A 16,714-nucleotide genomic window follows, 5' to 3' on the forward strand; every position below is an offset into this window, starting at 1 on the left:
TACACATGTTGACGCTCAGTAGATAATGGTTTTGTAATTTTTGAATCCATTGCACGTCCTGTTCTTGCGATATTATTACATGCCATGCTTAAAGCGAAGTCAGCTATAATATGACATAATCATTGTCATGTAACTTTAACGATATTATATTATTTCCATTATACTTATTTATTATTTCATTATTAATGAATTAATAGTTATTATAATTCATTATAAATGATTTCATTATATTATTTTTTGGCTTCTTTGCTTTCTAAAATACCGTAGAGAATGTATAGTAGCTATAAAATATTTGGTATTTGAGATTTAGTTCAGACCTCCAGCAAAAATTAAAATATCATTTATTGGAATAAATATCTATGTGCCTGTAGTACATACTTTTATATATACCAGAATATATGAATATGAAAATTCTAAAATGTAATCTATTAGATAATGAAACGTGGTAGGCCATATTTGTACCAGAATTGCAATATGTGCATCAAATTTAGAATCAAATTATTCAACAAATAATACTAGGTATTTAAATTTTCGAACATATCATCCAAGCGCTTTCCACACGAGTTCTGAAATTGAATTAATAAAATTGGAAGCATAGCGTTCGATCTAGAAAAAGTGTGGACTTCCACAGTTTAAAAACGTCCTGTTTTTAAAGCAACACTATGGCTATTTTGGAACGGACCTCGTAATTCTGAACCGCAATCAGTTGACGAAGACGAAACCTCAGCTGCCCTCTCCCTCCAAATTCCTACACCACACTAAGGAGAGGACGTTTAGCCTCCACGGATTGCAAATGAACCAGACCCGCTTACACGACGGATTTTCGGTGGAATCGGGTGTCGAGTCTTAAACCCTCCGATTTCGAAGCCAAGACCTTACCAATTGGCCATTGCACCTCGGATTTACCGTTTGAAGGAAAGGTGGATGAATATATGATATTGTATTGAATCACGTGGTTTGCCCGTTTTAAGTATTTTTCAGTATTTTTTTTTCGCTTGTAGAACTGAAAATAATGACATTAGTTTGGAACAACATTAAGTTATCAGATTTGGCTTCACTCTTAACGTCAGTATGGCAAAACTTTTTGCAATGTTTCAGCAGAAATATAAAGGCAAAGCTTTGTCGAGGGCTCAGGTTGTTAGGTACTTTAAGGTATGTTCAGAAAAAAGGGAGGAAAAAAAAAAAGAAATTAATAGAAAAAGAACCCCACATCAAAAACACCTGAGACTTCAAAAATTGGCAAAATTGGAGTCAAAACCCAAATTATTTTATGTTTTGCTTGTTTCTTGATAATAAAAATGATCGTTCAGTAGCTGAATTTGAATCACACCACCGTTCATTATAGTTTGAATAACAAATTGGAGATAAAGGAAATCTTTGAGAAAACTGTTTCCAACCAGAGTGCTCGGTTACCTCAAAACGTTCTCTTATAATCTATACTAATAATAAAGATTAATGTGTCCGCTGTCTATAGGCCAGATCGTTTGAGCTAGGGATATCAATTTTGGCACATATGTGCCTTCTACGGCGGAAAAGTGCACCTCAAAGCGGTTTTTTGATATTTTGATTATAAGTTTAATTAATTAAAAATCAAACAAAATTTTGGCGTTTCCCCGGAATAAATTCAAAATACGATTGCGCAAAAATAAATTTTACGCTATTTCAAATTAAAAAAAAAATTCTTTTTAATGACACAAGTTTAAACAGTTATGCAAATTTTTGTTGAAGTTTGGTAATTTTTAAAGAATATTTTTTGTGTGCCTAATTTCCAATAATAGATTACATTATTGCCTTGGAATTCAAATCATTTTCCACTGTCTCATCAGCTATCTGATTGTGCGATTTTTTTTTTCGTTTAAAGTTAAAGACGAATTTTGTTTAATATTTGTGTAGTTTAAGACATATATAAAAATAAAGTGAAGTTACAATACTTCTAAATTTAGAAGCTGCATGAACCGGATATTTGAGTTTTTAACAATGCTATGATATTATGGGACTCCATTTAAAAGGATCCTTTAACCCTTTCTAGGGCCGTGGGAAGTATGCTTCCCACCAAATTTATCAATCTTTGTATGAATTTATGTAGCTTGGCATAAGTTCTGACACATTTTTTTAGAAAGACAGAAACTTAGATGCTTCAGTTCTTTAACTCACACAAAATGATGTGTCTTGATTTGTTACTTAATTATTAATTAACCAAATTAATTAATGAATCAAATTAAATTTATCTAATAAGCTAAATGAATCCCTTTTTTTATTCTGATTTCAAGCCTAAAAATATTTTAACATAATATGACTAGAAAAAAATGGCCCTTTAAAGGGTTAAATAATACAGAGAGTAAGAAAGACAAAATGTCTTTAGCGTCAAGCAATTTGCAGAATCATGGACATGAAGTTATATCTAAACAAATGATCTGAAAATAAACATAACCAATATTTCTGACGAGCCAGCTAGTCGTCTGAGGCGACTTCCTAATAAAGGTAAAAGGGTTCCTAGAAAAGGGAAAGTAATCCTTTTCATGAAAATTATATTATTATTATTCATTGCTTAATCTTATTTCTTGTGAATGACATGAGCACTCAGAATTTTATTACTTTTGAAATCGAAAACCAGGGCTATTCGAAATGATGATGACACAAAGGGGTTGGTTGTCCTCCTACCTTTTCCGCGCATCCCGTGGAATGACACAATCACACTTGACCATTTTGTGCTTTATAATAAAAAGAAAGTTACTTATTATTTTGGGCGCTACCTTTTCAACAGGTTGAAATAAAAATTTAACACAAAGCTACAATTTAAATAAAAAAAAAATCACATGATAAATTTAATTCGTCGTAATTTTGAGTTTTTGTGGTTACAAATGCTATAATATACAATTCAAGAGGCATTCAATCTGTTGACGGTTTGATTCAAATATAAGGTAAAGATCTACTTTGCAGCAAAATGTATAAATCGAATTGTTTTGATGATTATAATACATTCTCCATTTATATTTTGTATAAAAGAAAATGAAAACGTTCCTCAGGACCAAAAAACTTTACTTGCCAGGAGAAAAGTAAAGACATTTCAGTGTCACCCCAACTTCTTTGTCTCCCCGACTTTAATCCATGTGATATTTTTCTATTACCGAGATCGAAAATTCATAGGATGTCATTTTGGGAATCTGGAAAACATTAAAACGAACGTAATAGGCTTAAATATCGATGCCAACTTCAGTATCAGAGATCCAACATTGACCTGAAGAGAGGGAAAAAATAATCTTTTACGCTGTGTGGCTCCGTGGGCCAATAATTTTGAAAGATACAACGTGATTTTATGATTATACTTGAATAAATATTATATGAAATTCGATTTCATTGCTTTATATAATATTTATCATTACTTTATATTACATATCTCATTATCTTATTTATACTTATATATTAATTTATTATGCCAAATTCATTTTATATATTACTTTATATTTAATAATACCTTTGAAGTAAACTATGCAAGATTGTAATTGAATAAAAATTATTAAAAAATCAATTTTATTGCTTTGTTTACATATTTCATCATTTTATTTACAAATATCTCATTACTTTATAAATAAATTTTATATATGAGAAAAAACATTCCCGCTGTTTCATATCCTTCAAAAAATAAAAACGATTTCATTTTTTGGACTTGATATTCATTAAATACGAAAAATAAGCTGCATTCAATATTTAGCTTTTTTGAAAAAAGAAAGCAAAACAAATATGTTGTTTCGAAAATAATAATTTAAATATTTGTTTCGACTGCACGATTTTTTTAAATTTATGTTTATAAGATGGAAAGTAATATTTTCATGTTTTTGCAAAAGATCGTTTGCTTCTATTCATTATATTTCTTATGTTTGGGTAAAATAAAATTTATATTTGCGATTGCAAAATAAATGCAATTTATTCTCAGTTCCTTGTTTTTTCTTTTTAGAAACCCTTGTTTCTTGATATTCGTAGTTAATTGCATGGGTTGCAACTGCATAGCTAATTCTATGTTGTTATTGAAAATTTCGAAACTCGGAAGAACCTCCGATTTTATTTTAAAACGTTTGTTTTAGTATTTGAAAAATTTATTTTTGTGTGAGAATAATAAAATAAATTTTTATTGAATTACAGGTTGATTGCTATATCATGCGGTAGCAATTGCACAGAATTCATTTTTAAAATAATGAAAATAATACTTTATGCATTAACTTTCAATACAACTAAGATTTTTTATATTATGTACTTCTAATAAAAATTCTATATCGTATCTTGAGACGAAACTTTGTCTTTTAGTGTTTTTAAAAACCAAATATCTTCAGCTTTTTAATTACTTTTGTATTTTTTAAAAAGAATTAACGTTGAATGCATTCAACTTTTTAATTACCAGTGAGAGATTTTTTTTTATATATTTTCATTATAGATTATGTTCGGCTATTCAATTTTTACTGTTCTTAGGATTGATTGTATTAATCGTTTATATTCATATCGCCTTTTCTCATTTTTAAGATTAAATGACAGATTTTTAATATTTTTAGAATTCAAACTTTATAATTTCTTAATTTTTATTGTGTTTTTTGAAAAATATTTTTGAACTGATAGCATATGCATACAAAATACTTAATATTAGTTATAAAATTTTTATTAAAGTTCTTAAAGTTTTCAATTTTTATTATTTTATAATGCGTTTAATAAATGTAGTATATTTTATATACCGTAATTTTTCTTTTAATAAATGACTTTTCAATTTCGAAAGGATATACCAAGTAAGAAGGCATTTCACCTTTTACATCTTTAATAATATTGTCACGTAGGTACTTTAGTGTGGAACTCAATTTCACACACAAGAAGTAGATCTAAACCAATTTATTAACTCAACTCCGAACTGAGAACACAGTGACTGACAGATCTTCTGCTTTTATATTAGCAGGAAAAGTTCCAGAATACTTTTCTGGAGACAGTAAGAAAAGCCCAGAACACTTAACTGGTACACTAAAGAAAGATCCAGAATCTTCTGGAACATGAAATAAAGGAAAACATAAAATCAAGGAATTAAATATTTACACAAACTGCGAATCGCATTGTCTCTAGCGGGATTCGAACTTCCGATCTCTTGATAATGAGATCAGTACTATGACAATTCGGCCATGGAGAGTCGACAACCTCTTTTCAATGCTGCAATATGTACCTGGTTCATGTACACAATGGATTTCCAATAAAATCGAGCACTGAATCTGCAATTTGCTAGTTCCAAAGAAAGAGGTCTTACTTTCAGTTCAATACAGAAATTGAGAACATATCATGAAAAAAATATTACAGACGCATTATAGAAGATATATTATATATTTATAAATCCTAAATATATCTCTTCAATAATGTTGAAATTGATTTCAAATTATATATAGATGATTCTAAAAATATCTAATCTATATATATACGTTCTTAGGATTTGCTTTATGAAAATTCCTAATAAGAAAGATTACTTTTAAAATAAGAAACAATTAAGGCAAGATGTTTTTGGACTAAGCAGTAATTTAGTAACGTTTATAAGTAATCGTATGCGTATCTTATGATTTCAACTTATTTTTAGAAAGATTCTTTTGTTAATTAGACTTCGTAGAATAAGTATTTTCTTTCCTCTATTTCAGATTTTTCCCGAAATAAAACTGTTATTAGACTTTAATCTTCAGACAATCTTCAATCATTTCACTTAACTTCAATCACTAAATTAAAGAGAATCAGAAGGGAAAGTATTGCGTAGATTTTTTTGACCGAAATAGAAATAAAAATCATATCTAAAATCTCATATCTAAAAACCAAACCAACTTTGTTCTTCACCATCTTATTTCCTTAGTTTTTAAGTTAAGCAAAAAATCTTTCATCAGAATCGTTTCTCTAAAACACAACTAGCCGACGTCGGAGATCAGCAATTTGCCAACAACAAAAATAATAGCATTATTTTAGTCCATCCATTTTTTAAAAAAATGAAATACATCTTGAAAGTACTACTTTAAATTATACTTCCCAAATAAAATTCGTCAGCAATTCATTTTTTTTCTTTGATCACATGATTTTCCACTAAAAATATTAAAATAATGATTTTTTTATTAGAATTCTTTCCAATACTTCATTATTTCAACTAAAAAAATCGTTTTCATTTCAAATTGTTTTCATATTTAAATATTCCCGTTCTTATGTTCATTGCATATGTCTTATTTCAAGCAATAATGTATTCGATCAAAAAAAGCATTAAGAAATTTCTTATTCTATTTAAATGTTGTAAAAATATTAAAATAAACAGTGCAATTCACTTATAAAGTATTTTTATACATTAGATGTATTTAGAAAGCGAATATGGTTTATTTATTATAAATATTATATTAAAATTTTCAATTTTTAAAAATCAAATTATAATTACCAATTTTTAAATCCCTCACTGTTGATTTACTTATAGTTTATTACTTATTGAACCGTTAAATATTAAAAATTATACCTGAAAGATGAGTTTTGATTTTAAAATAATTTTTGCATTTCATATTTATTTCTAGATATAATTATTTTTCATCCAATTTTTTAAGGTAAATAAATATTTATTACAATTTAAAAAATAAAATTATAATCATAGAATTATAATTATAACACTAATAAATTTACATATTATTTTATTATTTTAAAGTGAATAATTTTTTTTGAATCAGTCATATTCCAGTTTACCATATTTTATTGAAATTTTTTTTATGTATTTCTTGCTAAACTCAAATCTTTAATAAACGTTTTTGAGTTAATTTAATTTTTATTGGGGTCCTAAATTCTAATTTGGCTGAGATGTAATACATCAACTAGCATTAATTAGAAACACTAGTGATGAAAGCAGATTTTCAATTGTATACTAGAGTTTCTTATTTAGAATTTTGATAAATCAAATTTTATATTATTTTCATCGGTTTCGAATTATTTAAACTGTATTGTTCCCGAATAAATCAACATGAAAAAACGTCAAGTTAAATTAGATTTTTTACGGTATTAATTTCTCTTGTTTTTCTCATTGTGATTTTCTTTGATATATCAAATTTTTATCAGGATTCCGTAAGTATCAAATTTGGTAAGCTCCGATGTACCAGACTAAATTAGCTAGAAATTAGATGGATTAAAATTTTTTTTTCTGTTTTCAATTTTCCAGTTTTACTTAATAAGCTAAATTTGTAATACAAATTTTTTGATATATTGAATTTTTACTTTTATTCCATTAGTTTTGTACAAGCCAAACAAAAACATATCAGATTAAATAAATTAGGAACACAGTGGATTAAAGCAAATTTCTTGCTATGTTTATTTTCTCAGTTTAACGTATTATAAATCTTTTGATATATCAAATTTTTATTACGGTGCTATCAGCTTTGAATTAGTTAAACTCAGATATACTGGAAATAATTAAAAAATAATTTAATTCTAGTGTTTTAAAAAAAGGTGATTAAAGTAAATTTATTTCTCTATTCATTTTTTTTAAAAATTTTTTTAATTCGAATTTTTTGATAAATCCGATATTTAATGTTTGTCAGATTCGAATTTTGTGAGTTTTTTTCAACCAGAATAAATTGACTATAAAGTATGATAAATGAAAACAAATTTCAAGAAAGCAGAAGATCTAATAAGTCCTTTATTTTTCGAAAATAATCCACAAACTTTGTAGGCGATAATACTGTATATTGCTACAAATCATAAACAATACACATTCGGGTTTTTTTTTTCTTTTTACTTTCTCGTATACGTAGTAAAGAGAAAGTATAGTAATCCTCAAACAATTCGAACTCGAGTTTTTCAACAAACTCAGGGAGTTTTGAACCTCCCTGAGATCTAAAATGTCCGTCAGTCTGTCTGTGACAAAGATAATTCAAAAACGCTTTAAGTTAGACAGTTGAAATTTGGTATACGATCTTTACACTAAATTTGTAAATTTCTATGAAATTTTGAATAAAGTCTGTTCGGAGGAACTCCGTCTGTTCAGCGTTTCGAATATAAGTTAACACGTTAAATACAAAATGATGAGAGCTAGATATTGTAACATTCCCCGTTTCCCAGTACTGATAAGACATTGTGTTGTACTGATTCATAGTGTCTTCGCTGTTACTTATTAAACTCCTCGAGATAGCCAGATGATTGATCTTTTCACCTAGGTGGTCTCGTATCTGTTCATCAGCGACTACAATGAAAGACCACATATGGAATTCCTCGTCCCAGAGGTATTGATAGTACCTTCAAAGAGAAAGGGGTGTCCAAACATCTGGATGCTAGATGTTTCTCTTTGTGAAAGGGCCTTCCCACGACCCACTGGGGCCGCTGAGAGAGCATATGGCTGAACCCCGATTGACCGAAGGAGAGCTCAAATGACCAACGTAAATTAACAGGCGGGGATTGTCGCCGAAATAAAGCGCGGAGAACTTTTTTTTAAAGAGAGAAGAAACGAATTGCAGGAACTGTTGGACTACGCCCACGAGTTCGGAGTCTGAGAAACTACCCCTGGAATGGTCGTGTTGACGAGATGCAGAACTGAATTTCAAGAAAAACCTTCGATTTTGATTGTTGTATCTCCTACTACAGGTGTAAATAACTATTTATTTAACCAAGATTAGAACAAGTTGTTCTTTGTATATATAGGGCTATGAAATAAAGAATTGTCTGGAAATTCTGCTTCGTTATTTGATCAGTATAGATCAGGACATTACAATATATAAGTTTCAACACACAGATTTAACCCTCTGGTTATGTATTTCTTTAAAATCAATATTTAGATGCGATGTTTGCAAATAAGTTTAAATATTTTTTCAAAGAAAGTGAACTGATACTATATGTTACACGATAATAATATAATAATCAATAATTGTAAAAATAAACAATCCAAACTGCGAAAAACATGAGATGCAATAGAAAATGAACTGATTGCCATCCGTGGAAATCGCGGGATACGTAGCTGGAGGGTTAGCATCTTTAGTGTAGATACCTGTTGAGCCAAAACCAATAATGGGTTGACCGTCTATCGGAACATATACAAGGATTAATTCAGAAGTGCAATGACTTAAATATTCCAAATTCGGTAAGGAATTTTATGTTGTTGTTGTTTGTGAGTTTTATTGGTGCAAGAGTCAACCCTGGCGCAAAACTGCGCCAATCGTATGGAAGGGATTTTATGACTACAGGTACAGCTTAGCACGAAATCTTTGTTTCAATAGATTGAGAAAAACGTATCTAAAGCCCAATTTCAATTTTCGGATGCTATTAACTACATTACAGATATTAATCGCCAAAAAACTAGCCAAGGATCACTCGATAGATTCAGTTAAAAATGCTAAATTCACGCCAAAAAATATTTCGTAACTATTGTACATCTATGTCTTGCAAGACGCTGTCAGGCGTGACAAGTTTATTAGAGAGTAAGCGAGAACTTTTTGGGGTGACAACCCCCGCTGGTTGTGTATGTTTTCATTATATTGTGAATATAAATCGGAAAGATAAATTAACTTTTTCTAGGGCCGTGGGAAGTATGCTTTCCACCAAATTTACCAATCTTTGTATGAAATTATGTAGGTGTGCATTTCTGACAAATGTATTTAGAAAGACAGAAACTTAGATGCTTTAATTCTTTATTTTACACAAAATGATGTGTCTTGATTTGATACTTAATTATTAATTAACCAAATTAATTAATGAATAAAATTAAATTTATCTAATAAGCTAAATGAATCCCTTTTCTTATTCTAATTTCAAGCCTTAAAATATTTTAACATAATATGACTAGAAAGAAATGGCCCTTTAAAGGGTTAAATGAATTTAATCAATAATTGGGAGAATATTACCTAAGAATGATTTTTGAACATGCGGGAAAGTTTGGAGGTGAAAGTGTTGCTGTTTTTTTATGTTATTATTATATTGTGAATGTAATTTAAAAATATAAATTAAATAAATTCAATCAATGACAAAGAGAAAAATGTACAATATATATTGATGATTCCCAAGAATGATGTTTGAATTCCTTCGCACCGTTCGTATCATTCTCTTATCAATAGCATGTTCCCACATTTTTTTAAAAAAATAAACATACGATAAGCTTATCAAAATTTTAACATGTTTTAGGGACCCAATTAAACTAGATCCTACTGATGCCAATAAAAAAAACTTCTATGATTCCATAGAACCACCAGACGATTATTTTCCTAACAGATGATATTTCATTATCTTGACATTAACACATTTATTGGGCGTAACAATCTAATAAACACCTTGAACTTTCATCCGCCGAAACCGATAACTTGTTCTTGTTTTGTTTTTGTCCTCTAGACGTCCTCGAACGGAGTTTTCTGGTACGTTTATGCCAAAGAAAAAGAAGCCTGCTCCACAAGTGTTCCGGATGAGGAGACGCCGAGGAGAAGCATAACGGATGATGCTGGGATTGTTTCTGGATGATGCATGCGTGAAATCGATTAGAGCTCGAATGTTTGGAACCAGTTGAGAAATGCGCTGTGATGAAATTTATGTATCTCTGAGCTTTGTGTTTTTTAATGTTTCTGAAAAATTTCTAGCTGTGAGAAATCTTATTTCACTGGAATTTGTTTATAAGAAAGATTTTATGTGTATATACAGGATGATTTAAAAATCAAACTCTCAATAATTCCATTGAAATAAATATTGCATGAAAAGGTTATTTTGCTTTTGTTTTACAAGTATTTTGCAACAAGAATTACTAATATGCGACAAGTATTTGCATTAAACACAAACAGCGAGCTAATTTTGTATTTAATTAAAAAATGATTGATTTATTCATACCTTTAATATTATATATATATATACAGCTTGTATAGAATTTTTCTTTGCTCTTTTTAATGTGTGTAATTTTTTTTTGTGTGTAGAAACTATTACATGAACATATTTCCTCTTCACTTCATTTTTAAAAAAATGAAAAAATTATGAGTAGCGAGGCATATCCCGATCCTACAAAGTATAAATCAACCAAATATAGTAATCTTGGAAGAAGTGGTTTATTGTATAAAGTGCTATCACACACACACACTCTCTCTCTCTCTTTGTCTCTCTCCCACACACAGCACTCACACATACATATATATATATATATATATATATATATACACACACAACCGCACGCACACACAAATATAAGTGTAAATCTGTAAAAGGGCGGAAACACGTTGTGCAAGATTTAAAAAATAAAATCAAAATTTTGAAGAAAAATGAATGCTTCCGTGTTTTTATTCTGATTTACAACACCAACAGTAATAAGAATATTAAAAATTAAGCACAATGTTAAAAAAATGAGCAACATGACAAAAAAAAAAATATGCAAAGCATCTGACGAGATGTGAAACTATGAATCCCTGTGCCTATTATTCACTTTTTAACGTTTTAATTTCCATTTTTGTCCTTAGCCAGCAGTAACATCACATTACAAACGAAATGTAACAAAACATGTCAGTTATTAGTCACGCCTGGTATAAAAAATAATGGATAATTGAAGTTTTATTGAACCTCAATGAATATTTTACTTTATTTCCCCATTCATAAAAGTATATAGAAATAAGATTAAAAACTAGATATACGATAAAGAAAAATATCTAAACATTTATTAGATAGTTAAAATGGCATTTTTCAATGTATCAGATTTAATGAAAAAGGTAGAGTTAATATTGGAAATTAATCTAAAATATCTTTATCTAACCTTGAAAATTGTAAAATATATAATATCTCCAAGTATTGAGTTAAAAATACTATCGCCACTGTTGCAATTTCAAATTTCATGAGTTTCAGAACTTACGAATAGAAAAAGTGAGATGGTTAAAATATAATGATACTTTTCAATTTGTACAAAATTATGGAAAAGAAAAATTCCGGTGTTAATTTTGGGCACTAATCTAAAATATCTTATATTCACAAGTAAATAGTTAAATAATTGCTATCGCCTCTCTATTGTATTTTCAAATTTCATGGGTTTCAAAAGTTGCGAATACAAAAAAAAAGATAAACAATACTATTGAATTTTGATTAGAATATATAAAAATAATGGGAAATACGAATTCTAAGGTTAATATTGGGAACTAATCTAAAATATCTTATGTTCACGAGCAAAGAGATAAATAACTACTACTGCCACTTCATTGTATTTTCAAATTTCATGGGATTCATAAGTTAAGAACGGAAAAAAATGGGGTAGTTAAAATATACCGGTGTATTTTAACTTTTACAAAAATATGGAAAAGAACAATTTTGGTGTTAATTTTGGGTACTAATCTAAAATATATTCACAAGCAAAGAGTTAAATAATTACCATCGCCTCTCTATTGTATTTTCAAATTTCATGGGTTTCAAAAACTGCGAATGGAAAAAATACGATACTTAAAATATAATGGTGCTTTTTTAACTTATACGAAATTATGGAAAAAGTAAATTCTACTGTTAATTTTGGTCGCTAATCTTAAATACCTTATGTACACAAACAATGAGCTAAAATATACTATCACTTCAACTCTAACGACTTCATAAATCGATAATTAAAAAAAAGTAAACTGAAATCAGGAAAAACAAGGTTTTTTACTTTATGGTTATTATTTATTTACTATTATTCTTGAATCGTGCAAAGTAATAAAATTTATTAAGCAAACAAAATCGCGTTACCCACTATAAACACTTTTGTCACTTTCTTACCAGAAATCGCTAAGGCGATAATATCGGACGGATATCCTGATACAAAGACAGTGACTAAAGAGGCCATAAATATTTTAACAATGCATCTGATGACAATGATTTATCCTGACGGTTTCCGCATTATTTTCAAGTTTAATGATACTCATCCGTAAAACATCCTGCTGTTCAATTCAAACGACGATTTATTCTCAGGTTACAGGTATATTTCGGAAATAATCGATTGTCTATAAGATTTCTCCTGCAATATTTACCAGAAGTTGAAAAAAGGTCGTGCAATGCATATAACAAAAACAGCGAATACGGTTATTCGCTATCTTTTTTAAATATTTAATAGTTTACATTACCATGGGAGCAAATCCTCTACGTCGAGCTCAAAGTCCGCCTAAAATACGAATGCCACGTAAATATACTGTATTGAAAGAGGATAGTATGTAATTACCTGGACCGGTTCGTATGAGATGGTAAAACCCTTTTTTGCAATTTCCAGCAAATATAGGTAAGAGGTTTATCTATGAGAAAGGTGACGCTTATAGAGGCATATGAGATATTATTCAATTTCAGGAGCAGGAAGAAAAAAAATGGCGGAAAAGAAATCGAATGCAGTTTCCTTGGAATGAACCATGGAATTACGTATAATGCTGGGAGCTTAGGAAAAGGTATATTTGATTTTGAGAGGCTGTTAGATGCATTTATTTTGCTAGCGTTTATTCTTTTTATATCTGTTTTTTCGTTGACAGAATAAGTTATTATTTCATATAAATGAATAATAAATATATATCGTTTGAGTTTAGTTTAATTTAGTTTAGTTATATTCACCTCCCGTTTTAAAGCACCACTAGGGCTATTTTGGGATGGGCCTCGTAATTTTGAACCTCGGTCAGATGACGAGGACGACACCTGAACTGGCATCCCCTCTCCACACCACATCAGCGGAAGGACGTTTGGCCCGAACGGTTTAACGTGCACTAGACCCGCTTACACGACGGTTCTTCGGTGGAATCGGGTCTCGAACCTGAAACTTTCCGGTTATATATATATTGTTTGAATGGCAGCTTTTAGTAACCAATTTTGATTTCAAAATAGCAGGTTACAAATATTATGGTAATGTGTTACAAAACAAAAAATTGATTACTTCGATTTCTATTTACATATAAGAAAATAAAAGTTTGCCTGTAGGCTTTATATACAAATTTTATCCAATCTTCATGAAAATTGTTGCATGCATTCTTCAAGACAAGAAAACCCTTTTTTTGCTTTTCAAAATTTAAATTTAATTTAAATAGGTTCTTTAAAAAATCAATTAGGTTTTGGGTGTTCTCCAAATACATCTTCCAAAAATATTTCTCAAAATAATTTTTACACCATTTTAAAACTTAAAAAAAGAATTTTTTTAATAACTTTTGCATATTTTTTTAATTCCTTTTATTTCACTTTTTCTTCTCTCATCTTCATTTTTTGGGCTCAAAATTTGATTAGAATCTATATTTTAGAGGATAAACATGTATACCAAATTACATTTATCTAGATCTTTACATTTTGTAGTTATGATTTTCAGTTGTATTCAGACAGCTGACTAGACAGACTTCCTCAGAATGGATCTTGTTCAAAATGCGATAAGAATCCACACATTTGGTACGCTGACAATGTATCAAATTTCATTGTCTAACTCAAAGCAGTTTTGAGTTATTGTGTGTCAGACAGCCATGTCAAATTCCAAAAACATGTTTTTCGAATTCAAATTTTTTGACGATTACAATATTTTTGTCGTACATATTGAAGTAAAAATTGATTATTATTTAAAAATTATTTTAAGGAGTATGTACACACTTGAAACTTCGAAAATCGTTCAAAATATCGAATGTTTTTTTTATTGCTTAATAATGTTCTCTGATCCTTTAGCTTTCAAACGATACCAAGATGTGTGCCAATATTCCAAATATTTCTCGAGTTATACATATTTTTCTTGAGGTGCTTTCATTGAAAACTCTAGTTACGGTGGTTTCAAAACTCATTTTATGAAGAATGATATTTTTCCACTATGTTGCTTCATTCAAACAATCATAACTCAACAAGAAATTAACTAAATGCAGTTATTTATATATCAAAATAATCTGTATGAAATAGCGGATGTTTTGTACCTCAATCAAAGCTATATTTATAAAAATAAATTTTTTAATAGCTGTTTAAAAGTTAAAATGACAGAAAAAATCTCGCTTTTTCTATTCATCGTTGATGAAAAAAGTGTAAAAAAATAACTATATATTTTTATAACTTGATTGAGGCAGACAACATGAAGACTAATATTAGGCATCATTTCCAACTAGAATTGTGTGTCTGTACAAATTAGAATTTAAGATATCATGCTTCAAAAATAGGCTAATTAGCTCATTAAATATTATTTAATGAATTAATAATTAGTGTAATATGGTTTTTCTCACTGAAATGAGTTTAAACATATATTAATAATCTACTGTGAAAAAATTGGATTTTTAAAGTTAAAATTTAAAAAAAAATCTTCAAGTGTGTACGTACACCTTAAATATTATTAAATTGATTAGTATTTTCGTCCGTTTTTATTTAGTAGAATATACTGATTTTAACTGCATGCACGGAAATTTGTATTACAACGTTTTTTTCAATTCCTATTATTAGTTCACACTCTCCCTATATATACTTATATATCTTTTTCAAATTTTCAATCGTTAATAAAATACTTTTTATTCATCCCCTCAAGTTCAAATATATTTTAAAACTTATATTGGATGACACTTGATGTTAATACAGTTTTTCAAATATTAATCCATTTATTATTAAATTTAATTAATTTTTAATACTTTAAATAGAGTTTTAGCAGTTTGTTATGAAAATTGAAATCAACAGGCAGTAGCTCAATCGGCAAAATGCAAGGATTTCTGAATTCTTCACGTGAAGGTAAAGAATGCGAGTTGAATTCTTGCGAAAGTAGAAATTGACTTAATTTTTTTTATATTACTTGTTTTATTAAATTCATATTTTCTTACTATTCATTTTTTATTATTTATACTTTTAAAGAGTTCATATCATTCTAATATTTTTTTCATAGAATATTTTACAGAGTTATTTATTTGTTACTAGAACACTGATGCTCATCAAGAGATCTAATTGCGATCCTAGGCTGTTACTTAGTCTGAAACCCACTATTGCCACAAAATAATAAAAATAAAAAAGTATTATTCGATGCAAAGTATTATTCGAGTATATTGTCAGACTAGGTCGAAATGTTCTATATTACATTATTTTTTTTAAATGTAATTCTTTTTTTAAGTTGTACCTTTATAATATACTATAGTGGAATTTACTTCTTTTCTTATGGTCTTTTAGCTCACTTTAATGTCACAAAAATTTTTGGTTTATTATCAGTTTGGTTTAGTTTAGTTCAGTTCAGTTATATTAAGTTCCCGTTTTAACGCAGCACTATAGCTATTTTGAGATGGATCTCGAAATTTTTAACCATGGTCAGATGACGAGGACGACACCTGAGCTGGCATCCCCCCCCCTCTCCACATCACATCACATCACACCACACCAGCGGGAAGACGTTTGGCCCTGACGGATTTAATGTGCGCCAGACCCGCTTACACGATGGTTCTTCGGTGGAATCGGGTCACGAACCTGAAATTCTCCGATTCCGAAACCGAGACCTCACCACCAGGCCACCTTGACCCTGGTTTATTAATAGATTTGTATAATACAAGTCTTGTTTATTATCAAATTCGTATAATTCAAAATTTTTGAATTAGAAATTTTTAAATTTTAATATCAGCATTGTTATCAATAAATAGGTATCAATGAAAAGTTTTAAAACGAACAAAACAGGGAACAATTCATATGAGATAAAAACATTTAATAATTTACTAATATTCTAATTTTAGCGCATCATAATTAAAAATACCTTTAAATTCCATAGAATGAAATTGCAGGAATAAGCCATTGCTTGATTGTTTTATAATCTATTATTTAA

The sequence above is a fragment of the Argiope bruennichi genome, chromosome 10 (genome assembly GCF_947563725.1).
Source record: "Argiope bruennichi chromosome 10, qqArgBrue1.1, whole genome shotgun sequence".
Taxonomy (NCBI): Eukaryota; Metazoa; Arthropoda; class Arachnida; order Araneae; family Araneidae; genus Argiope; species Argiope bruennichi.